The sequence below is a fragment of the Solanum dulcamara genome, chromosome 7 (assembly GCF_947179165.1).
Source record: "Solanum dulcamara chromosome 7, daSolDulc1.2, whole genome shotgun sequence".
In the NCBI taxonomy this organism is placed as follows: Eukaryota; Viridiplantae; Streptophyta; class Magnoliopsida; order Solanales; family Solanaceae; genus Solanum; species Solanum dulcamara.
The window spans coordinates 8,697,928-8,714,773 of NC_077243.1; the positions used below are offsets into that span (position 1 = coordinate 8,697,928).

The window sequence follows — 16,846 nt, forward strand, 5'->3', positions numbered from 1 at the left end:
TGCTGATTAGTTACTACTTTATCCGTCCGTATTTATTTTGCACACCTTTCGTCTAGCCAAATGGAGCATCTACTACTATATTATAGTAAAGATCAAGTTTCAACATTAAATTGCAATTTGAGGGTGAAATACAGAAATAGTCATTTTACGTATATCTATTAAGCGTATGCCTACGTAGCTTTTATTGCTGCACCGACGACGTAGTCTCCTTGTTCTTATGGCTTAACTTGAGGTTTTCTTCTTTTTCTGCATTGTCTGAACTTTCTTCTTTCTTACATATTTTTTTGATTTAGATCTCTTTGAGTACTCAATGCAAATTCTAATCTACTTTGATTTTAACTAATTTGTTTTCTACGTTTTTTTGGACTGTGAAAATCTTAGACTTTTTCTATATGATAGAAAATTTGATGGAGGATTTCCCATTGCACCATTCATCAACAATCACACGCTGTAATTTGTTCTTTTGTCGAAACCCTAGATAAAACATACAATTCAAGAGTCTTTTTTGTCTTTGTCAATTTTTTTTGTTCTTCAGTTTCTCTCACTTTTCCCCCTCAATCGTTCTTCTATCTCTTCTCTACTTTCTTTCTCAATCAATTTCATTTATGTAATTTTCATTTGCTTCTGATAAATTGAACACCAAATCTTTGAACTTGAATCCCCAAATTGGGTTACTTTTGAAATGGTCTTTGATTTATATTTGCCCATGTTTTGAGGGGGCCTTTGATCTTAGAAAACACGTTTTTGTACCTCTTCTTGCTGAATAAGGAGCTTTCTGATATTTGAGTACGTTATTGTAGGATTTTGTTCTTGCATGTTTCTAATTTGATTTGATTTACTCATGGATGTTTGAAAATTGATTTTCCCCTTCTTATTTCATTTTTCCTTGCCAAGTTCACATTTTTTGTGGTCACAATAATTTGTTTTCAGTTCTTTAATTGTGCATTTTTTGTTTTTTGAGTAGTTTATTGTAGAATTTTGTATTTTCATTGGTTTTATTTACTCAGGTATGTTTCCTATTTGTTTATTCCCCTTTGTGTTCTTCTTTCCTATTTTCGTCTCTATTGGCTACTTCTCGCAACCAGTTTGGATTTTGTTATTTTTACACTCTTCGTTACTACCTCTTCTTACTAAACAAGGAGAAATGCCCGGAAATGAGAAGTCACATGTGGGTCTGTCATCTATTAGTAAGAATGTTTCTCTTTGGTTTTGTGATGCAATCCATGAAGCCAAATTGCCAAAAGCTTGAACCTTTACTAAATTTTTTGTTAATTAGGTATTTTGAGTTTGTTATCTCAAGGACAAATTCACTGATAAATTCGTTCAGAGAAGACTGGAAGAGAACACGTTTCCAAATTTTCAAATTAGATGTTGAATTGGATGCTTTTTTTAAAAAAAAAAAATCGACAGTTGGAAGAGGTCAGCTAATCTATTTTTCTCAAAATGCGTTGTAATTGATACAGTTCCATTCAAGTTAGATTTATCCAAATACAAGTTTCCTATAATATATTTTGCAAATTGTTTAGTTTGCAATGAAATCATTGCTGAATTGATGACCAAGAGATCAAATTGCAAGATAATAGCCTCCAGCTATGTCAATGGTGCAAACCCCTAAAAAGACTTTGTAATTTGATCATAAACCTGCAGTCCACGTTCAGATGTCATCGAACATGTGATTGATGCAACGTCTATTATAGATATTATTCCAGTTCTGCATATGTTTACACATTGTCAGGTATTTCTTATCTTGCTTAAAACATCTCTGAACTGACACCCTCAACTTGCTTGTAGCCTTTACACCTATTGATAGTAATCACCAGCCCTACATAAAGATGGATTCATGATTTAACTTTAATGGAATCAACATTTATGTTCCTACTATTGAATTTCTGCAATTATGAACTCAGTAACTTGGAGTTTCTGGAAAACGATAGTAATTTTTCACGTATATTTTTAAGCTTCGTGTAAAAAATATTGGATCCAGTTAAATCTGTTGGAATTATACTAACTTTTAGTAACTATATTGAATTTGGCTTTGATGGTATACTTTCTCAATTCAACTTATTGACAAAAAGAGAAAAAGGGGTCTGGTTTGATGTTTTCCTAACTTTAACTGCTATTAACCTATTTAATTTTCTGGGTAAAGAGTTCACGGAAAATACTCTAATCTTGTGTACCATATATATGGCCTTTTAACTGTATCTATAGCTAGCCATCTCTTGAAGGTTTAATACTTGAGACAATAATTTGTTATGTTGTGTGTCATGTTGTTGTTGTTGTTGCTATGCTTACTGATTGGAATGTCTCGGTGCAGGGTACAAAAGGATTTTGTAGTGGTGTTGATCAATCATTAAGGAATAGGAAAGATGATCATAGAAGTTTTTTTGGTCGCCTTTATATTAGTAATATCAGCAAACGAACGTTCTCCTGTGCTTCCAAATACCAGCAGTTGATTCATCTGGGATGTTTATAAAAGTAAGGCCACTACCATCAGCAGATTTGTCGTCTCACTGCTCAAATTGGACTTTACTTCGAATTAAAACGAGAAGATTGTTTGAAAAAAAGTTGGTGTTTGAGTTTGAGGATTGAAGAAACGGACAGGGAAAGAATATATAGCTCATCCTGCTAGATGGTTAAGATCACCGCCTTCTCGCTTGGGATCAGAAATTTGGACGGTTGCCTTTTCGTTTGAGACAATAGCACTATCAAAAGTGTAAGATATTTGCTTCAATCTGAGATTATTGGAACTGAAATCTTGAAAAGAGATGTGCTTCATCAGGTTAAGTAGAGGTCCTATTGGACCTATGTCGTCCGAGGGCGACCCTAAATATTACTTACTAGCACTACAAACAAGTAGTAGAACCAGGATAAGTAAATCCATGACGAGTTGAATCTTGGCCAGTGAAGTAGATTTTGGGATTTTAATTTTCTCCGTAGCAAATTAGCAATTGCCAAGGTTGTACATAAGTTTAGTTAAAGACATGTTGTTTACAAATAACTTCATTTCACTTTCTTCCAAAACAAGAGAACTGAAATCTTCTCTTACATAATGCAAGTTTTTTTCCTATTTCAATTTCAGTAAACAAAAGTAATTCAAATGGAATGTAAATTTTGACGCTTTAATGGTTTGGATGACTAGAGACGCATAGTATGAGTCTGTTACGACAAGCAAAATTGGCTCTTATCTTGATAAATGACAGATGAAGTATTCAGCAAGAAACGCATCAAAAGCCATGTCAAACTCCTTTATTTTTCCAAATTCTCTCTGCATCCTTCTCTTCCCCTTGATCTGAGTTGTATTTTAAGATTAATAACTTATACACGTTTGGTAGGTAAATAGAAAATAAGTTATTATGTATAAAATTAATACGATGTTTGGTTTACAACTTAGAAACTCGCATAATTAATACATGTATAAGTTATAAGAGAATCTATGTATTATTTTATGTAGGATAAAGGTGAATAACTAATACATGATTAATTATTTTTTACATGACTAATACTTGCATAAAATAATAAATAGATTCACTCATAACTAATTCTTATATTATTAATACTTGCATAACTCTAATCAGCTATCAAACTACCCCTTAGTGTTGGGCCCGTGCTCAACCTATCTAGTTTGTATTAAGTATAACTTACATAAATCACATAGTGTAAAAGACTAATTATCATTTTCGCTACCCTTTATCAATTTACAAAAATCTCTTAAAAAACATGGTAATCGGATACATTAATTCAGTAATCCGAATACATTAATTAGGGTTTTATGTATCAGCAGACAACATTTAAAGCATGATACATTGAACATAGAGATAATATATGAATCAAAATTAATATATTCGGATTATTGAATTAATGTATCCAGATGGAAAGAAGGGATTTTTGAAATGGATGAGAGTAATGAAAAATATGATAAATAAAAGAGTGTAATTAGGTAATTTTCCCTATTTCATTTCATTGGACTTCACTGAGTATCAACTTATTGTCACTGCCACCATTGTCATATTCATTGGATTGGGCTTATTTTTACTCTGTGTATCCGTAGTCTTTAGTCTATAATGAATTTGAAACCTAATATATCATAAAGAGAAAATCACATTTTAAAATTTAGCAACATGTTGTACCGCGAAAACAACGAGACTAAATTTTAATAATATTCCCACTTGTGTGACCTGTGAAGAGGAAAAAAAAGTCTCCTTTTTTCAAAGTGTGTGAGGAGGATCCTAAGAAATTAACACTACATTACGTTTTTCTTTTTCCAACCTAAATTTGGCTCGAAAATATTCTTGGAAAGTATTTTCACTTCATAAGCTGTAACGTTTAGAACTTAAAAGAAGGAGCTTGCAAAGTTAATCTCAATACTGTAGGGGTATACACCCATTTCGATTTGATTTGATTCGACTCACCGTGGAGCTTGGTTTCGACAAGTTAGTCTATGACATGGCCCAATCTTATTAAGGAAAATTTACATAAATGTACTATATTAAGAAAATATTTATCATTTATAGTAATAATATTTTTTTTCACTGAACACTTATAATACAATTATAATACAATTTTAATACATATTAGTGAGAATAATTTATAAAACTCATCTAATACAAGTTTTATTCATGAATAATATATTTATCACATACTTTAATACACTTATAATACATTGTGTCAATTTCTTACCAAACAAGTATAATATATTTTAAAACACTTATAATACATTTATATTGCATGCATAATTCACTTTTAATACATAGTAGATATATCATAATATTATTATATATTGCTATAAATGATAATAAATAAAGAATATCGCTAAAATCAGTAAGTATTTATTAAAAAGTATTTTTTCTAACAATTTTTCCTCTTATGAATCCAACAATATGGCCTATAAAAGAGTGTAATTCCTCTGAAATTTCAACTGGGCTGGATTATAACCCCTCACTCAACCCATAAATATTGACCCAATAAACATCAAATACATCAAAATATAGGGCAAAAAATATAAATTTCACTAGTTTAGAACCTAATTGTCTATCTTTTTGTAAGTTTTCGAAATTACTGTTCATGCCAGATTTCGGTTCTCAGATACATGTATCTAGAGTGAATACACTAACTTTCTCGTTCGCCTCTCTCCCTATATATATATATGTTTATCAGAGTCTATCTGGTAGCAAAAATACATGTATCTAGGTGTATCTGACTTAAAATCTAATATAAAATTATTATTTAGTGAGATAATATGTAATTATTTCAAACTATAGAAAAAAATAGTAAATATGATAGAAATTTTTATGTAATCAGATATCAATTTCAAAGGCAAATATCAAGTGTAACCATGATCTAAATTAGATACTTCTAAAAGCCATGTTTCAACTCAAAGTAAATTATTAGCCTAAAATGTCAACGTGTCATATTTAAGCTCTTATAACTATATATGTTCAACTTCCGTTAATTTAATTTCTTGTGTCACTGTTTCTTTATATATAAAAAAAGAAAAAAAGAAGAAGATGATGATAATAATGTGACCAAACTGAAATTTTGCTTTTTGAACACAACAAATTGGCCACAAACGTTACTTCTATTAAGTAATCTATCTATTTCAGTTCATCATGTTAAAATCACTCCATGAATCTGAATTAACAAGTTGAACTACATTAAGCTAGAGAGAATTTGATTAGAGGAAGAAGAAGAAGTTTCATTTATTAATGCAGCCTCCAACGAGGGCTATTTATACATTTCAATGTTAACTACTTGCTCTAACTAATCATAGCTAACAAACTCACTGATCACTACTAACAAACTTACTCTACACAATGTGATTTGTGAGTCGAGTTAGTTATAACTAACTAACTAATTCTGCCAGCTGTATTGTCCAGCATGTGCATTCTTCAACTAGATTTAATACATACGACACTATCATTTTTAGTTTGTTAAAAAAATGACATTTTTTTATATTTGAAATAATTTAAAACTTAAATCTTCTATATTTTCCTTAAACATAATTTTCAACCACACAAATTACTTAACATGTTTAAGATTACAAGCTTCAAAAATCGTTCTTCTTTTCTAAAATTAAGCATTCACAAAATAAGAATATCCAAAATATGGCCTAATGGTTAAATGAGGTCTCGAGTTTAGATTATAGCGGAGGAAAAACACTAGATAATTTCTTTCTCAAATATTTAAACTTTAGTGGACAATGCTATCTAATATTTATGATATTGGGAGTGTTGACACCCAATTTTGACCCTCCACAATGCAAATTAGCTATCGAGTTTCTTTGAATTTCGAATATTTTTGAAATAATTAGCTTTTATAAAAACAAAAATATTTTCATGTTATTCTTAACTATTTTTATCTTTTTATAAATTTTAGTATAATATACATATTTCTATATAACTATATCTTTGGTTACTATTTTTATCTCAATTTTTTTTTAACTAAATACAATGTTAGTTAGGTTAGTTTATTATAGTTTGCATTTTTGAAATTTTTAGTTTATTCTAAAAAAAAATTGTCAATCTCCCGCATCGAAAATTCTTAAGGGATTTGGGGGTTTTGGAACCTATATAAAGGTTCATATTCTCATTAAGAAAAAGGGAAGAGGTGGAGGTTTTTTAGCCACCCCAAAGTTAGAAATTTCTTAACTTGACTAGGATTTTGGACTCTTGTTCCCACCATAAGAGTTATGAAAATTTCTAGCTTTCAATCTATATTTTTTTCAAGAAAAATAGGAGATTGAAGTCGAAATTTAGGCTAAGAACAGAGTTCTTATAACGTCGAACCCACAAAGGTTCGAGTCTAAATTTTAATTTTTTTTTATGGATTGGAGTTGCGTCAAGCTCTTGGGTGGTGATGAAGTCGTCTTCCGCTTGTTATCTTCAGTCTCGCTGCCTGAAAAGAGGTAAAATCTTTTCTCAGCTTTATTTTATTTAATTATTTCATGATTTATATTTAGTTGATTCGTAGTCTTTTTTTAACATGTATTAAGAATAGTTAGATTAATGATAGAAATTTCTTATAGTTAGCATTTGTTAGGATTAATTCGCTAGCATGTGTTATGATTATTTCATAAAAGCACTTAGTTTAGTTCATTATTTTTTCAAGTAGTTTTCTCTGACAATATAGATTTTCATGTTTTCAATTTCTTCTTTTAGCATGATTTAGATGATAAAAATATGTTTAAGTTATTATTTAGTTAGAACTTTCATGGCCTAATTAATTTAATTCTTTCTTTAAAATTTGAGTTAGTATAACGTATATATATGATGTTAGTTACCTCTAAGATGTCCATCAATTTGATACCTTAACATATCATAATATATTCCTTGGTTTAGCTTAAAATGAGTAGATGCTTATGTAATTTTATTTTGGTGCATGTGATATCGATTGAGTCCATCTTTGGACTCCATCCTTGCATATTTTTGAGTTTTGAGTCTCCCATCATCTTGCTCAAATTGTTGAAAAGTTGATACATGAAAAAGAAGCTAATATTCATGGTTTGAATATTGATATTAGGCTATATACACGGAATACAGGTGGAAAACAGTGTCACTGATATACAGTAACTATATAGTCTGATATACAAGAAAACAATATTGTATACACTGATATGCAGTGTATATACAGTTTGATATACGGTGATATACAACAAATATAGGGAACAAACAGGTGGTATACAGTGTGTATACAATTCGATATACAAAAATAATGTTGTAAATACTGTATACAATGTATATACAGTCTGATGTATAGTGTATATACAACTGCGATATACAGTGAAATTGTGCTTAAGGCCCAAAACGCAGATGTCCCAACAGTTTAGTCCAGAAGTACAGAAACTAAGTGTCGTATCGTATTTTCATGTGTTATTTATTGTTTATTTATATTGATTCGTATTGTAATAATTTATTTACTTATGTTATTTATGCTTGCTTAGATATTAATTTTAATTTGTTTTAACTTAATTAGATTCCCCTAAAGATAAACCAATTCATGTTAATTTACTCTTTAAATGATTTTCTACCTTTATTTAGCCATTTTGATAAACTTTACTTTCTTTTCATATTATTTCCAATGTATAAGCTTGATCATTTTTTTCAAAAATAGTTTTAAAGTCTTTATTTCCTTTTAAATTAATATTTTCAAAAGTTAGTCTAATAATTTTCAAATCTTCGGATAACCGCGTATTAGCGAACACTTTGAATGCTAATACCTTCTCAGAGTGGAAATTTGAACCCTTACTCATTTTCTCTAATTTTAAGACTTAAATCTGTTAGGGTATTTAAAATTAAGGTTTCTTGATTTTTCTTAAAAATTAAGTGGCGACTCTTTTTTCTAAAATTAATTTTTTTTCTAAAAAGTTGAAATTAATTTTAAACCGTCTTTTTTCGGCATAACAGGAGGTACCAAATACACTAGAAAATTAATCAAAGTGACTGCAAAGCCCAAGCTATCCTAAACATCACACGAGTATGTAGTCCAAAACCAGATACATGAATCCACAAATAAATTTAGTGCAGGGAGAAAAAAAAAATGTTCAAACCAATTATGGTAGGGTGCTCTTTTTGACCCCGACAACAAGTCTATTTAGTAAGCCCCATATACACCTTTTACCCATTAATTTCTTCTTTATTTTTTCATGTTTTGTCCATTTGCTTTGATAATGAAGTTTCAAGCAAACCATATGTCCCTTTTAGTCCTAAGTCCCAACAATTTATTATGCCAGTCAAATATTTTCATCACCATCACAAATCTACAAAATAATACAGGAACCAAAGTCCTTCCAAAATTCTAACTGTTACTTTCTTTGCTTAAATAGCACATTATCAGATCAGTTTAATTAGGTGATGCTTTATTTTCATAATTTTGTTACGCGTTAAATAAGTTGGCCAAATACACAAAATTGACATTAATTAATTCTTTATTTGATTTTTCTGAGGGAGGGAAAAGGAATTATTAAGAAGGGAGAGTTATTGGTGAAATTTAAGTGACTAAACAAAGTTGTGTGATTTTGATGCAAAAAACTTATACTTAGTGTGATCATTTGTGAAATTTATCCTTCAATTGTTCTTTGACACGGAGGATATGATGGTCAAGAATTAGAGTAGAAGATTAATAAATAGTTAAGTGTTGTTTCTCCTTACATACCGATAGCATTAATATTAGTCTACCTCGTGGTTTTTTGTCATTCGATTTGTGTTAGACTGTTAGAGCCTGTTGTTTCTTTGATCCGCTCATCGCATTATGGATGCTAATTGCTATATAATGATTTCTTTATTATTTGTTATGTCTGATTTATTTTTGTATTTTTGAATTGCTTTGTTAAGCATTATTTGAGCTGTAAGTCTTTTGAAAACAGTCTTGATCTACCTTCATAAAATAAGAATAAGGTCTACATATACTCTATTTTTTCAAAAATTTACCTGTAGAATATACTGAGTATATTGTTGTTGTGGTGGTTGCTGTTCATTGACAGAGAGATACTACCAGCATTGACTTGTATTATTTTTATAGTCATTTTAATTCTTAATCCTTTTATATTTAATGTACTTGATTAGTGGATGTTACATTTCTGAAGTATGATACACTACCATCTTAAACATTGAGGTCGATAGACATGTTAACAGAGCTTTAAGTTTATATACATAGAAGATCTATAATTCTATAGGTAAGCCTCCTTAAAATATGAAATTTCAAAAATAAAATTTATATATTGTTTGATATATATAACAAGTAAAGATGACCTGATGATGTAAAAATTATTTAGAGAGAATGACAATATATATAACATAAAAACTCATAAATGTTACAAAATTGTGGTTTATGACGCTCTAAAATTTCCTCTACCATCAATTCAGGTAGAGATCGAAATATATACTAGTTAGATAATCATTTATTTCGACTTGTCTAATTTTCTCAATTCCATGTAATAGCTGGAGAGACTATATATAATTAAGATCATGTCAGTTATTAGTAAAGTAGCCAAAATACAATTGGGATTCAAATCCAAAAGAAAAGAAATGATGAAGCCAAAAAAACAACACCAAATGATTGTCACTTTCTTGCATGTGCAATTATGTTGAAAGCTTATGATAAATTATTATACTTATAACGCAACTAACATTATGAGTAACATGACTTGTGGCAATGATCAGGACAAAGAAAAAAGAAGAAAAGAATTTATGAAAACAAACAAAGCTTTGTTCCCCTTCTATGAGCACGAGCCTTGTCTCAACATTCTGGTCCACCCTACTTGTTCCTAGTAATTAATAAGATGTTTAATGATTTCTCACTTTTTTTCTCTTTAATTTTAAGTCACCCCATCCAAATATAATCGTCTAAAAGGGGGAATTAACAGATATTGGTAAAAAAAGAAAATGAATAGAGTTTCCTGGAAAAAAAGGCAAATCTTTACTTCATTTGGGAAACATGTAAAAGTGGAAAAACATCAATATAAAAAAAAGTAGGTCAACTGGGCTCATAGTGTTATATAAGCTTCTATTTGTCTATCTGCAGTTTTAAGCTTCAAAAAGCTAATTATTTCACATACACTTTTTTCCAATGACAATACCATACAACACACATACACTTTTTTCAATGACAATACCTTACTGTCTTTATTATAAAATTGTTTTTGTTAGAAAGTATTTACCTGAAACATATTAGATCGTGTCCAATTGACGCTAGCGTGTTAGTATTCAAAGTTAAGATCGGATAAGAAAGCTATATATTTCGTTGTAATCAAACAATTGTATTGTGAAGGAATATATTAGCATACAGTCAGATTGGTTTCACTATTTCCCGAATGCGAATATAGATTAAGTCGGGTCTCAATTCGAATACTCTCTCCATTTTATATTAGATGAGTATTTTCTATTTTACACGATGATTAAAATATTATTAATTGTTTGAGCAATTTCACTAATATGCCTTTTGTTCATGTCAATGCACATTAAAAAAGTTAGAAAAAATATACATAGAGTATAGGAATAACTAGTATCGTGAATTGTTCACATTCAAAATGTCATATTAATTGTAGGGGTAAAATGAGAAAAAAATTAATTAATTCTATCCTTATTTAGTAAGCGATCAAGTAATATGGACAACTAATTTTAGTAAGATGTCCATCTAATAAGAGACGGAGGGAGTATTAGGTAGATTTTTTTATTTTTTTTTATACGTATTCTGTTTGCTTTTTGAGATTAGAAAAAAATTAATTAAAATGACGTTTATGATGGTGGAAAAAAAAACATGGCGATATTATTTGTTCGTTGATTAAGAATTTTGATTTTCGAAAAAATAACCCACTTACCTCAATTATATCAATATTAATTACATTTTATGAATATCAACATTAATGAGTAAGTACTGTTGGAATTATGATTTTATTTATGGCAATAACTACAAGATAGTCAAATACTACAACACGCGTAGTTAAAAAGGGAACAAAACGCGTTTTCAACGCATAGTCAAAAAGGGAACAAAACGCGTTTTGAACGCATTATCAAAAAGAGAGGTGCAATACACGGATTTTACGCGTTTCTAGTTTCCTATAAATAGAGGGTCTCTTGCCCTCATTTAGATCATCCCACAAACAAAATACAATCCAAAAGAGTAAGAACACAAAGAGGGTTATACACCAAGATAAATATTGTAGTCTTGAGTGTCCTCTTTAGTGAGTTGTTCCTTTTACAAGAGAGAAGTGTTAGTTGTTGTTTTTTTCTTGTATTTGAGAGCAGTGTACTCCCATATTATCATAGTAAGATCCTTCTACCCCGGGTTTTTCCCCTCTATCTGTTTGAGAGGTTTTCACATAAAATTCTCGTGTCTAATTTATTTTCATTATTTATTATCATATCAAACTTTAGTTGTAGTGTTTTCTTCCCCCAACATTGGTATTGGAGCCCTCAGTGTCTATTTTATGCGAAGGTATTATTTGTGAATAGTAAATTTTGATGACGGACCATTTTGTCACGATTGTTCGCTAAAATATTCAGAAACAATCTAGAAGGGTGTGAAGCAAATAATAATGTCGAGTACAACAAAGTTTGACGTTGAGAAATTCAATGGGACTAATTTCTCATTGTGGAAAATAAAAATAAGAGCGATATTGAGAAAAGACAATTGTTTAGCTGCAATTGAAGGCATGCCCACAGACTTTACTGATGACGTGGAATGACATAGACAGCAACACAGTTACTCATCTACACTTGGCACTAGCTGATCAAGTGTTGTCTAGAGTAGCTGAAAACCGGACGGCGAAGAAAATATGGGATACTCTTACGGGATTGTATGAGGCCAAGTATTTGTATAATAAAATCTTCTTAAAAAAAGATTGTATACTCTTCGAATGCCAGAGTCCATGTCGGTTACTGAACACATCAATACTTTGAATACTTTGTTTTTGCAACTTACAACAATAGGTTGCAAAATAGAGGGGACTGAACATGCGGAGCTGTTACTTCAAAGTTTGTCTGACTCGTATGATCAACTCATCATCAAACTGACAAACAATACGGACACTCTAGTTTTCGATAAAATTGCAGCCGCTGTCTTAGAAGAAGAAAATCGACACAAAAATAAGAAAGATAGACAAACAAGTTTGCAGCAAGATGAAGCTTTGATGATGGTGAGAGGAAGACCAACGGAATGTGGCCTCAATGGGAGTCACAATTATCACGACCCAACCCCGTAGGCCGTGACTGGTGCCCGAGTTGGGCACCCAAACGTACCCTTATCCCAAATTAGTCTATTTTTTTTTTCCGAATAAACAAATGTATTGATTAGTAGAAATTTCTACATATATTATAGAAGTAAATATACGCACGAGAGTTGAAAGACTGTCACAAAACACACAAAAATCCAAACCATATATCCAAAACCCACAACATAACTCTGTCTACAGACCTCTACAGATGATAACATAGTCATAAGGCGGGACAGGGCCCCGTCGTACCCCTGACCAATATATACAAATATACAGAGATAGAGTCAGTACCAAAATACAAGCTCCGAACAAAGGAGCACTGTAACTAACACAGCAGATGTCCTAAACAGGCGGCTCAGCACAATGAACGTCGGTACCTGCGGGCATGTAACGCAGCCCCCGAAGAAAGGGGGTCAGTACGGAAAATGTACTGAATATGTAAAGCATGCACTGAACTATATAACATCATAATCTGAATAGTATATGCAAAACATAAAATCAATGTTTAGAATTTCAAAATGCTTATCAAAATCTCAAATCATATATGTACAGACATATGCCATATCCGGCCCCCTTAGGGACTCGGTGAACAAAGTGTGGTTGCCCTCCCATCATCGGCACCACGGCACAGCATAACACCAGAGTAGGGAATATCTCCGTAACAAATCATATCATATCAGATGGCCATATCAAATCATATCATATCATATCATATCACAAACATATATGTACATGACACAGCATAACTCCGTGGCATAATATTTACCACCCCATGGTACATGTCATACCTGCCCCCTCACGTCGGGACACGGCGAACAATGCAGAGAATTACGCACGAAAACATATCCTGGCCCAGGCTCAGTGAAAGAAGTATTGAGGCATCCACGAGTGGAGTAGTGAGAAACTAATGCAATTTATATCATAAAATATTTATACAGACTCGATGGCATAATTTTGATAACAAAACATAAAAGGAAACTATAATAATAATAATAGTACAAGTACTTCCGATATCACAATGGTTTACGTAAAAATAGTATTTTCCGAATCGTCTTCGTACTTTCAAATTATATTATGGGAATTAACGGAATAATTATTCATATAATATTAGAAAGCATAGCAAAGAGTTTCTATCAAATTCTACCTACCGTAACTCAACCGGAATAACGAAGGAAAATTCGGAATAGTGGGGCCCACCTCGGTCAAATGAGGTGGCATATACAAATCATGTGCGTTAGACTTCATAACATTATTTAGAGGAGTTTCAAAGTATTCGGAATTCATTTGTGCAAAATCTAAAAGTTTAGACAATTTTTCCAAAACTATTCATAATTACCTAATCCAATTCTATTGAATAGAAAAGGGAAATTTTTGAACGTCGATTCCGAAGAGTAGAGTGATCCCCGAGTTTCGTATTCAATCCTATTACATCTAGGACATGCCAAGAGAAGAAAATGTAAAGCTTTACATACCTTTTTGACGTTTTACGGTTGTCCAAATTCAATTCCCGTTTTCTCCAAAATCTACAATTGGTCACATTTACCAATTACTATTCATAAGACTTTAAGAATTCAATTTTTCCAATACTTGTCTACAAAAATTTCGGCAGCATCTCCCCTATATATATAGCAACCCCGAGATTACAACTCGGCCACAATATCAACAACCAAGCCAACAACAACACCAATTTCATCAATAATCAATTTAAACACACCATAATATAAATTGGTGTAATTTTCCAATTAGTGCAACAACTTTCAACCAAACTTTGCATTTCCAAATAAATATAAATATCCCATATCCAAAATAAATCTCAACTCATTCCAACATAAATAAAAATTATTCCAAGTAAGCTATCCAATTTTTTTCAATTCCATACTTCACTTAAAAATTCCATAAATACAATAAAAAATATTAAAAACTCATTTTCTTTCTCCAACTTCACAACCAACAACAACACTCCATACTTTTAATAACTTACTTCCATCTTCTTATAATATAACACTCAAATTGTATAATTCCTACAAACTAATTTAATACCAAATACACCATTTAAGGTTCCTTATATTCCAAAAATTACAACAACAACTAACAAGCTACGCAACCTTAATTTTTTTCCATCTCATCACTTAACTCTTATTTCCAACTTCAATTAATCTCATCCAACTTTCATTTTCCAACACCAAATAATTAACATAACCACCATCCAAATACTACACAAAAATACTACACAAAAATACTACACAAAATTTACATAATTCTTACTCATATAAGAACATGTATACATGGCATCATATTACCATGAAAACTTCCATATTTTCATAAATTCCATACACCTCAACATACTACAACATACACAAACCTTCACAACTTAATAAAATGAATGAATTCTTACCTTTTTCTTCTAACTTCTTCACTTCCAAATCAATGAAACAAGTCTCCAAACTTCCAAAACAATTACACCATGTTGTAGAGCACCCTTGACTTAGTAGGAATACTAGAAAATTATAATTTTTGGGGATAAATTTGGAGGGTTAATTTTTTCTTGCCATGGCCGAACTCTCTCTTATTTTTGCTTAGAGATTTTGGCTATTCTATCTTCTTCCAACTCTCTTGAACATTCTAGGATTTTATGACTAAGAGGGTTCCATGTGAAATTACCATTTTGCCCCTCACCTTTCCTAATAATTCCAAGTTGAAATTCCACCTTTACCCCTAACCTTTTATGGTATTTCCACATGTGAAATTCCAATTTTACCCCTAACCTTTTATAGTATTTCCACATGTGAAATTCCAATTTTACCCCTAACCTTTTATGATATTTCCATATGAGAAATTCCAATTTTGCCCTTTAACTTTTCCAATAATTCCACCTCCCAACTTAATCAATGGAAACTTGTATATAACAAGACTAAGCATAGTCTTACCCTTGACCTGTTACAAGTATTCCCAACATGTCCTTCGGTGCAAAGTACGGGTTATAACATTCTTCCCCCCTTTTTGAACATTCGTCCTCGAATGTTAAATTGATCTTATAAGTTTATAAATACAGCTGTTTCACATAATTTTTTTTATCTAACCAATATAGGTAATAAGGAACTTAAGTTACCTGTGGATGCAGAAAACAACTGAGGATACTTTTTCTTCATTTCTTCCTCCGCCTCCTGTCACGACCTAGCCCCGTGACTAGTGTCCAAATTGGACCCTCGTATACACACATATTATCTATAGTCAATCGGCAATTAAGCATGATAAAGGATTTATATGGGTAGCACGTTGTCTCAAACTGTTACTTATATATATACTAAAATCACCTATTTCTTGGGGAGTCTTAATTGTCAAAAATAAGATAACATAATATGTAAGCCGACAAGGCTTCCATTCTGAATGTAAACGTCCAAAAACATAAGTCATACTAGTACACCGGACAACATCTATATACAACCCACTCATATGTCTACAGACCTCTAAGAGAATTAACAATAGCATATGACGGGACAGGGCCCCGTCGTACCCCTAAATACACAAATATATACATTATAAGGATTAGTACCCAAAGTTTGGGCTCCGAGACAATAGAGCACTTCAAACTCGTTGAGTAGAATCCTAAGTTGGCGGCTCTCCAAAATGAGTATTTGTACCTGCAGGCATGAAATGCAGCCCCCCGAACAAAAGGGGGTCAGTACGAACTATGTACTGAGTATATAAAGCATAAAATACCGTAAAGGAGATCACATCTGAAATAAAGATTCAGGAGTCAAGTATCATAATCAATAAATCACTGTACCTGTGTCTTATAAAATGAAGACATGCATATCATCATATATCGTACCTAGCCCGTTATGGGACTCGGTGTCACAATTATATCAATATATCGTCATATGTATATATATACCATACCCGGCCCTCTAGCAAGGGACTCGGTGAATAGAGTAGTGTACACTGATACCGTACCCGGCCCATTATGGGACTCGGTGCCATAATCATATCGTCATATCATCATAATATCATATTATCATATCACGTACCCGGCCCTCTAGGAAGGGACTCGGTGAATAATGTAGTGGAATCCATACATGATAACATACCCGGCCTATCGTAGGACTCGGTGAATAATACCATAACAATATGCACGAATAA

The 16,846-nt window shown here is 31.6% G+C and overlaps 1 long non-coding RNA gene across 1 annotated transcript; it reads right to left on the reverse strand.

Annotated features, from left to right (window-relative positions):
- Positions 1-12,786: 12,786 nt before the first annotated feature.
- Positions 12,787-15,275, reverse strand: LOC129895861 (uncharacterized). Its single transcript, XR_008767870.1, has 3 exons — positions 15,102-15,275; positions 14,179-14,229; positions 12,787-13,083 (listed from the first exon to the last, which is right to left on the reverse strand). It is a non-coding gene; the product is annotated as an uncharacterized LOC129895861 (long non-coding RNA).
- Between the last annotated feature and the right edge of the window lie 1,571 nt (positions 15,276-16,846).